The sequence below is a fragment of the Tamandua tetradactyla genome, chromosome 12, assembly GCF_023851605.1.
Source record: "Tamandua tetradactyla isolate mTamTet1 chromosome 12, mTamTet1.pri, whole genome shotgun sequence".
Lineage (NCBI taxonomy): Eukaryota > Metazoa > Chordata > Mammalia > Pilosa > Myrmecophagidae > Tamandua > Tamandua tetradactyla.
In genome coordinates, this window is record NC_135338.1 from 28,687,697 (window position 1) to 28,697,503 (window position 9,807).

At 39.9% G+C, this 9,807-nt stretch overlaps 1 pseudogene; it reads right to left on the bottom strand.

Annotated features, from left to right (window-relative positions):
• Positions 1-7,329: 7,329 nt before the first annotated feature.
• LOC143651389 (small ribosomal subunit protein uS2B pseudogene) lies at positions 7,330-9,602 on the bottom strand (annotated as a pseudogene).
• Between the last annotated feature and the right edge of the window lie 205 nt (positions 9,603-9,807).

Consider the following 9,807-nt stretch of genomic DNA (forward strand, 5'->3'; position numbering starts at 1 on the left):
ATCTTTATGCCAGTACCATGCTGTTTTGACCACTGTAGCTTCGTAATACTCCTTAAAGTCAGGTAGTGTGAGACCTCTGACTTCATTTTTCTTTTCAGGATATTTTTTTTTTTTTTTTTTTTTTTTTTTTTTAAAGAGAGAGGGAGGAAAGGAAGGAAAGACAGAGAAGGAAGGAAGGGAGGAAGAAAGGGAAACATCTTTAAACATTTTCTTGTTTTTATTATATTTTGTTTGTTTGTTTGTTACATGGGCTGGGGCCGGGAATCGAACCGGGGTCCTCCGGCATGGCAGGCAAGCACTCTTGCCCGCTGAGCCACCGCGGCCCACCCTCTTTTCAGGATATTTTTATCTATTCAGGCAACATGCCCTCCCAGATAAATTTGGTTATTGGTTTTTCTATTTCTGCAAGGTAAGTTTCGGGGATTTTAATTGGTATTGTGTTGAATCTATCAATCAATTGAAGTAGAATTGACATCTTAACTATATTTAGTCTTCCAATCCATGAAAACGGAATGCCCTTCCATTTATTTAGGTCTCCTGTGATTCCTTTTAGCAATTTCTTGTAGTTTTCTGTGAATAGGTCTTTTGAATCTGTGCTGGTTTGAAAGGAAGTGTGTCCCCTAGAAAAGCCATGTTTTAATCCTAATCCCATTTTGTAAAGGCAGCCGTTTCTTCTAATACATTCAGCATTGTATGTTCGCAACTGTAATTAGATCATCTCCCTGGAATTGAACAACAATCAAGAGTGGTTGTTAAACTGGATTAGGTGATGACATGTCTCCACCCATTTGGGTGGGTCTTGATTAGTTTCTGAAGTCCTATAAAAGAGGGAACATTTTGGAGATTGGAGATTCAGAGAGAGCAGAGCAGAATGACATAGCCACGAGAAGCAGAGTCCACCAGTCAGCGACCTTTGGAGATGAAGAAGGAAAATGCCTCCTGTGGAGCTTCATGAAACAGGAAGCCAGGAGAAGAAGCTAGCAGATGATGCTGTGTTTTCCATGTGCCTTTCAGATGAGAGAGAAATTCTGACTGTTGACCACGTGCCGTTTCACTTGAGAGAAAAACCCTGAATTTCATCGGCCTTCTTGAACCAACGTATCTTTCCCTTGATACCTTAGATTGGACATTTCTATAGACTTGTTTTAATTGGGACATTTTCTTGGCCTTAGAACTGTAAACTAGCAACTTATTAAATTCCCCTTTTTAAAAGCCATTTCGTTTCTGGTATGTTGCATTCCTTCAGCTAGCAAACTAGAACAGTATCCTTAGTTAAATTTATTCCTAAATATTTTATTCTTTTGGTTGCAATTGTGTATGGAATATTTTTCTTGATTTCTCCGTCAGATTGTTCATTATAAGTGTATAGAAACACTACAGATTTTTGAGTGTTGATCTTGTAACCTGCCACTTTGCTGTACTCATTTATTAGTTCTAGTAGTTTTGCTGTAGATTTTTTTTGGGGGGGGGATTGACATACAGTATCATATCATCTGCAAACAGTGAGAGTTTTACTTTTTCCTTTCCAATTTGGTTGCATTGTATTTCTTTTTCTTGTCTAATTGCTCTGGCTAGAACTTCCAACACAATGTTGAATAACAACGGTGATAGTGAATATCCTTGTCTTGTTCCTAAGCTTAAGGGGAAAATTTTCAGTTTTCCCTATTGAGGATGATGTTAGCTGTGAACAGAAGTTCCCTTTTATTCCTATCCTTTGAAATGTTTTCAACAAGAAAGGATGTTGAGTTTTATCAAATGCCTTTTCTGCATCAATTGAGATGATCATGTGGTTTTTCTGCTTTGATTTGTTGATATGGTGTATTACATTAATTGATTTTCTTATGTTGAACCATCCTTGCATACCTGAGATGAATCCTACTTCGTCACGGTGTATAATTATTTTAATGTGCTGCTGGAGTTGATTTGCAAGAATTTTGTTGAGGATTTTTGCATCTATATTCATTAGAGAGATTGGTCTGTAATTTTCTTTTCTTGTAGTATCTTTGTCTGGCTTTGGTATCAGGGTGATTTTGGCTTCATAGAATGAGTTAGGTAGCCTTCCCTCCTCTTCAATTTTTTTGAAGAGTTTGAGCAGGATTGGTACTAATTCTTTCTTGAATGCTTGGTAGAATTCACATGTGATGCATCTGTTCCTGGACTTTTCTGTTTTTAGGAGCTTCTTAATGAATAACTCAATTTCCTTACTTGGGATTCAATTGTTGAGGTCGTCTATTTCTTCTTGAGTCAGTATTGGTTGTTCATGCCTTTCTAGGAAGTTGTCCATTTCATCTACATTGTCTAGTTTATTAGAATAAAGTTGTTCATAGTATCCTCTCATTGCCTTCATTATTTCTGCGGGGTCAGTGGTTATGTTTCCTCTTCCATTTCTGATTTTATTTATCTGCATCCTCTTACTCTTTCTTTTTGTCAACCTCACTAAGGGTCCATCAATCTTTTTGATTTTCTCATGGAACCAACTTCTGGTTTTGTTGATTTTCTTGATTGTTTTCATGTTCTCAATTTCATTTGTTTCTGCTCTAATATTCATTATTTCTTTCCTTTTGCTTTCTTTGGGGTTAGTTTGCTGTTCTTTCTCCAGCTCTTCCAAGTGAACAGCTAATTAATTGATTTTTTCTTTCTTCTTTTTTGATGTAGGCATTTAAGGCAATAAATTTCCCTCTTAACATTACATTTGCTGCATCCCATAAACTTGGATATGTTTTGTTTTCATTTTCATTTCCTGAAGATATTATTGATTACTCTTGTAAATTCTTCCATGACCCACTGGTTGTTTAAGAGTGTGCTGTTTGACCTCCATATATTTGTGAGTTTTCTGGCCCTCCATCTGTTATTGATTTTCAACATCATTCCTTTATGATCTGAGAAAGTGTTTTGTATGATTTCAATCTTTTTAAATGTATTGAGACTTACTTTGTGACCCAGCATATGGTCTATCCTTGAGAATGATCCATGAGCACTTGAGCAAAAAGTGTATCCTGCTGTTGTGGGGTGTAATGTTCTATAAATGTCTGTTAAGTTTAGTTTCTTTATTGTAGTATTCAAATTATCTGTTTCTTTATTGAGCTTCTGTCTAGATGTTCTGTCCATTGATGAGAGCGAGGAATTGAAGTCTCTAACTATTATGGTAGAGGGGTCTATTTCTCCTTTCAGTGTTTTCATTGTTTGCCTCATGTATTTGGAGCACCTGGCTTGGTGCATAAATATTTATGATTGTTACATCCTCTTGTTGAATTGTTCCTTTTATTAATACATGTTGTCATTTTTTGCCTCTTTTAATTGTTTTAAATTTGAAATCTACTTTGTCAGATGTTAGTATAGCTACTCCTGCTCTTTTCTGATTGTTGTTTGCACGAAATACTTTTTCCGAACCTTTCACTTTTAACCTATTTTTGTCCTTGGGTGTAAAATGAGTTTCCTGTAGACAGCATTTAGATGGGTCCTGTTTTTTCATCCATTCTGCCAATCTTTATCTTTTGATTGAGGAGTTTAATCCATTAACATTTAGTGTTATTACTGTAAAAGCAGTACTTTCTTCTACCATTTTGCCTTTTGAATTTTAAATGGCATATCTACTTTTTTTCCTCTTTTTACCTTTACTGATACTCTTTATTTCTGCACTCTCCTCCTTCTCTCTCCCGTCTTTTCATATCTACCTCTAATGCTCCCTTTAGTATTTCTTGCATAGCCAGTTTCCTGGTCAGAAATTCTTTCAGTGATTTTTTGCCTGAAAATGTTTTAATTTCCCCCTCATTTTTGAAGGACAATTTTGATGGATATAGGATTCTTGGTTGATAGCCTTTCTCTTTTGGAATCTTAAATATATCATACCACTGCCTTCTGGCTTCCATGGTTTCTGCTGAGAAATCTACACATAGTCTTATTGGGCTTCCCTTGTATGTAATGGATTGATTTTCTCTTGCTGCTTTCAAGATTCTCTCTTTCTCTTTGACCTCTGACATTCTGATTAGTAAGTGTCTTGGAGTACATCTATTTAGATCTATTCTCTTTGGGGTATGCTGCACTTCTTGGATCTGTAATTTTAATTCTTTCATAAGAGTTGGGAAATTTTCAGTGATAATTTCCTCCATTAGTTTTTCTCCTCATTTTCCTTTCTCTTCTCCTTCTGGGACACCCACAATACATATATTCATGCACTTCATGTTGTCATTCAATTCCTTGAATCCCTGCTCATATTTTTCCATTCTTTTCTCTATATTTTCTTTTGCTTGTCGGATTTCAGATATCCCATCCTCCAGTTCACTAATTTACCCTCTGCTTCTTGAACTCTAACATTGTTGGTTTCTATTGTTTTTTTTTCATTTCTTCTACTGTGACTTTCATTCCCATAAGTTCTGTGATTTATTTTTTCAGACTTTCAATTTCTTCTTTTTGTTCATTCCTTACCCTCTTTATATCCTCCTTCAATTCATTGATTTGATTTTTGATGAGGGTTTCCATGTCTGTTTGAATATTCTGAATTAATTGTTTCAATTCCTGAATCTCATTTGAATTGTTGGTTTGTTGCTTTGACTGGGCCATATCTTCAATTTTCCTAGTATGATTCGTTAATTTTTGTTGGCATCTAGACATTTAATTTCCTTAATTAGTTTATTCTGGAGATTGTTTTTACTTTTTTACCTAGGATTTTCTTGCTGAATGACTTTGTTGTCTATCTGTTCTTTGACATTCAATTCAGCTTATTCTAGACTTCTAGCTTAGGTTTTGGTTAACAGATCAGAATTTTTCAGTTCTTGTTTTCTTGTTTCCTGCCCTCCTGTATGGTGCCTTTTTCCCCCCTTAGGAGGGTTTACTTAGGTATTGTGGACCCCAGCCAGATTTTCCCAGCTCAAAGTGGCCTCCTCTCAGGAGGAAAGAGTCCTGCATCAGTTTTGCCTGAGAGTGAGGCCTAGCAGCTTGAAAGACCTTCCTATGAATCCTCTAGACTCTGTTTTTTTTCCTATCTTGCCCAGTATATGGTGCTTGTCTGCCTGCAGGTCCCACTAGAATAAGGTGATGTGGTACCTTTAACTTCAGGAGACTGTCCCTGTTGGGGGTGTGGTTGAGACAGAGGAGAGGTTATAGGCTGGCTTTAATGGCTTCAGTTTTCCCAACCCTGGGCTCTGGATTCCTTGAGGGAGGGATTCCACCTGAGCTTGGCCCCACCCCTCTCCTGGGGGAGGCACAGCCTTCATACAAACTCTCAGACAAGCTTAAATCTTCCCCTACCTGGGAGAGTTGGAGCCTGAGAATCCAAACAGCAGTCAAGCCATAAAAACACAACCACAAAAAAGAAAAAAAAAATCCTTTTTCAAGCAGGATCCCCATTCCTTGGGGTTGTCAAATCAAGAGCTTAAGTTGGTATATTGCTTTGTACATCTCCAGGTCCTATGCAACCCCTCCTTTCCTTCAGGGCCCAGACCCTTTCAAGTATTTTGTGCTATCCAATCCAAAAGTCCTCCTTTTTGTTTTCTTTTCCCATCAGCCCTGCCACCTCTGCACCGGGTCAAAAAGCAGCAATTTCAGCTTTTACTCGAGGTTCAGCTGAGCTGAGGTCCTATTTTTAGTAGTCAGAATTTGTTCATTAATTCCACAATTGGAACTTGATTGCACTTAGCCCCTGGCTGCTAGTAAAATCTCTTTCCTTTCCCCTCTGGGAAGCAGCCTGTTGGGGAGGGGTGCCAGCCACTGTGGCTTGGGGAACTCATGGTTCTGGGTGGGCTCACAGCTAGTCCAGCTTGTCCAAACTGGGGTACGCTGTGTGTCCTGTCACTGACGTGGCCCCAGCAGTTGTTCTGTACTGATCCTGGCTATTTACTAGCTGCTCTGGAGGGTGAGCTAAATCCCACACCTCACTAAGCCACAATCTTGGCTCCTGAATCTCTGTGCCATTTTTAATTCAAACTTTTGAGTTCTTCTGTGTGAACACCCTATGTCTTCTTTATATCTTTCATCTCTTTCTCCATAGTTTCCTCATCTCATTGAATTGATTTAGGAGATTTGTTCAAACATCATTAATTATTTGGTTCAACTGCTATGCCTCATTTGAATTGCTAGTTTGTTCCTTTGATTGGGCCATATATTTGTTCTTTTGGTATGAGTCATGATTTTTGTTCATCTCCAGGCATCTGATTTTCTTGCTTAGTTTATTCTGGAGGTTGCTTTATCTCTTTTGCCTAGGGCTTTCCTGTTGGTTGGATTTATTCTCTAGCTGCATGACTCTCTCACTGGCTTGTTGTTAAATTTGTTCTGCCCCCTAGTCTTCTCCCAAAACCAGGCACCCACAGCATCTTGCCTTAGGGATGGGGGTAGGCACTGGGCACCATAGCAAGGTCTCTGTTTGTGAGTAAAACAAATTTGCTGTCTCCCAGAGGTGCTCTATTTTTCACCATCCTACAAGAACAGGTTTACCTTATGGCACTGCTTTAACAGTTGGGTTTTCAGTGTTTCTCAGCCAAAACAGGGGTGGGTTCCAGTGCAGCAGGTCTAGGCCAGCTCCAGCCAGCCTGAAATAATTTTCTGGATAATCTCTGAAAAAGTCCTTCAATTCCCTTGCACTCTCTGTTCTTCCCAGAAGATGGTGTTGTTTGAAAACTTAATCATCATCAGAGCTGTGTGCCTGCAGTGCACAGGCCGTGTCTCATCATGTTGGAATGAAACGGTTCCCTCTCTCTGCCAGCCAGTACTTGACTCAGTATGGATCTTTGTTCCCCACTTAATTTGTGGCAGCTGTCCCAGTCTTCAGCTTTCCTCCAGGCAACAATCAGGTCTCCCACTCCCCTTTCTCATAGGATATTTGGGCCCACTGCTAGAAACACAGCTTCTGTCCACATTTTCTCAGACACTCTGTTTCTCTGTGATCTGGTCCTTGAAATATGTCCACCGGGTCTGCAAAAGGTGCAGGTCTGTCTCACTGCTATGAGCGAGTTGTATTATGTGTCCTTTTGGTGGTGGTGGTGGTGGGCCTTACGATGTTTCTCTGCCTATCCTGGACTGGGTATGAGACTGAGTGAGGAAGAAGGGGAAGAACCAGCCAGTCTGGGGCAGAAATTTCCTCCCTGATATTCTTCTATTTCTTCAATTCAGCATTTGTAGAGTCCCTCTCCAGGCCATATCCTCCTTCAGATTTCAGAACAATTCAGAATTGTTCTTTTTTTTTGATGAATCTCTGGGGAGAGATTTTTAGCAGGTGCTTATATTGCCATGTTGACAACACGACCATCTCATCACTTTTTTTTTAACTTGTAGAAACTTGTTTATTTTCTAGCAATCTTATTTTCACTTTTGTTTAAGAGCTTGTGGTAAAACAGCCTATGACCACTCAGTGGTTGTCCCCTCCCACTGTGGCCTGAGCAATGGTTGCTGCAGACCAGTCTTCAGTTGCGGGCTGAACTCTCCTGTCTTCAGCAAGGAACTGCTGAATAGGCACAGAGGAAACCTGTATGCCTCCAGACCTATCTGTGACCTTGGATTGTGTAGCAGTAAATTCAGGAGATGAAACAGTTCATTCACCCTGAAATTTCTGCTTGGTCACAGCTTTTTTGGTAGCAGTCTGCTCTTTCTTTTCAATCTCCAGGATCTTCTGTAGAAGTAGAGATTAGACATGACTTCCCATGGGTGCTCGCTCACAAGAGATAATGCCACACATGCACAGAAATTCCTGGGCCAGGATCCATCACATTAGATCCACTGTGTGAGCTCCCTTGTTGTTGCATGGGATGGCAATGTCCACATGTTGCAGAGAAGAATCTCTACCTTTGTGAAAGACTGGTGGTCAGCCCTGGGATCCATCACCACCAGAAGATGCAGCTCCCAAAAGGTTGTCTGAATCTGGTTGGTGAAGGTTCCAGAAGTGAAACGCTCAGCATTCAGAGTTACTCCAGTGGCAGCAGCAAACTTTAGCATAGCTCACTGTCCAGTATTACTGGAGGACATGACACTGACATCAACAGGGTTTTTAATGGCCACAATGGCACGAGCCATCTGCAGAAGCTTCTCCCAGGTCCTCTTCAGATTTATGATGTAGATGCCATCACTTTTACTTTTGAAGGTATATTGCTCCATTTGGAAGTCAAGTTGGTGCCTTCTAAGTGGGTTCCTGCTGCAAGGAATTTGAGGCCATCCACCTCCTTCATCTGCAGAAGTCAAGGGCTCTGGACTTTAAGTTTCCCTTTAAGTTATGACAGGAACTGAGGATGATGCTGTATGGACGCCTCTTTGGGTAGTGTGGGAAACACTGTCTTCCTCACTTTTAAAAGACAGTTTTGCCACACACAAAATTCTTGGCTGGCAGTTTTTCTCTTTCAGTATCTTAAATATGTCCTACCACTGTTTTCTTGCCTCTATGGTTTCTGATGAGAAATTAGAACTTAGCCTTGTTGAGCATCTATGTATGTGTTGGATCACTTTTATTCTACTCCTTTCAAAATTTTCTGTCTTTGAAATTTAACATTCTGATTACTATATGTATTAGAGTAGGTCTATTGGGATTATTCTGTTTGGAGTATGCTGTGCTTCCAGGATATGTATATTCATAACATACATGAGAGTTGGGAAATTTGGGGCTATTATTTCCTCATATTCTTTCTGCCCTTTTTCCTTCTCTTCTCCTTCTAGGATAACGATGATACATATGTTTGTGCACTTTGCTGTCATTCAAAAATCTGGGACCCTGCTCAGTTTTTCCCATCCTTTTCTCTCTCTGTTCTTCTGTCTGTAATATTTCAACTTTCCAGTCTTTTAAATCACTAATCCTTTTTTGGTCAATGGATATCTGGTGGTTGTATGCCTCTAGAGTATTTTGAATCTCATTGATTGTGCATGCCATTCTCATTAGTTTGTTATTTTTCTTTGCATGCTTTCAAATTCTTCTTTATGCTCACCTAGTGTTTTCTTAATATCCTTTATATCTTTAGCCACATTTTCCTTTATCTTCCTGAATTGTTTAAGATTATTTAAACATCTTTGATTAGTTGTTCTAAATTCTGGGCCTCCTCCATGTTTTTAATCTGTTACTTTTTGCCATACCTTTGTGTTTCTTAGTGTGGATTGTAAGTACTAAGCTATATTAAGAAACACATCCATTTCTCTCTCTTGCCTAGGGTTTTATTGTTGATTGACTTTGTTTTAAGGCTTTCTTTGACACTTGGTTCAAGTTATTCTAGATCTTCAGAATTGCCAGCATTTAACTGATCAAAAACAGGGTCAAAGACCCATGAAGGGGGCGCAGAGAGTTTACCAAGGGCCTGGGGAGAGGGTCAGAAAAGACATCAAAAAGGCTTTTGTTGTCCACTTCCCCTATGGTACACTTTCGTGACCTCCCCAGCAGATGGAGCTCTGCAGCAACCTTTTCCCACAGCCCTAAGGGGAATTGTAATTTTTCAACCTCCACCTTGTGTTGTTGGAACAATGGCCATGGGATTCCTGTTCCAGTCAGGCTAGAACCTTGATTCAGAGGCAGAACTCAGCTGCCCAAAGTTGCTGATCAGAAACCACACTCAGCACTGAACTGTGTCTCACCCACCCTCTGCCCCTATTCCCAGAGAAGACCTTCACACTTCTCTCCATACTGAGTAGTCAGCCATGGACCATACCTGGCGCAAGCCTCAAGGGTGGGACATGTGCACCAGCCTATGCCACAGGAGTTATTCACACAATTTTTGATGCAGCTTCTCAGTGTCCCCATTCTGCTTTCTCCTGGATATTGTACATTTCTTCCCTGGTCCCTGGACCTGCAGAAACATTGATTCAGACAATTTCTGCCTGTCCACTGGCTGTTTTTGTAGGAGT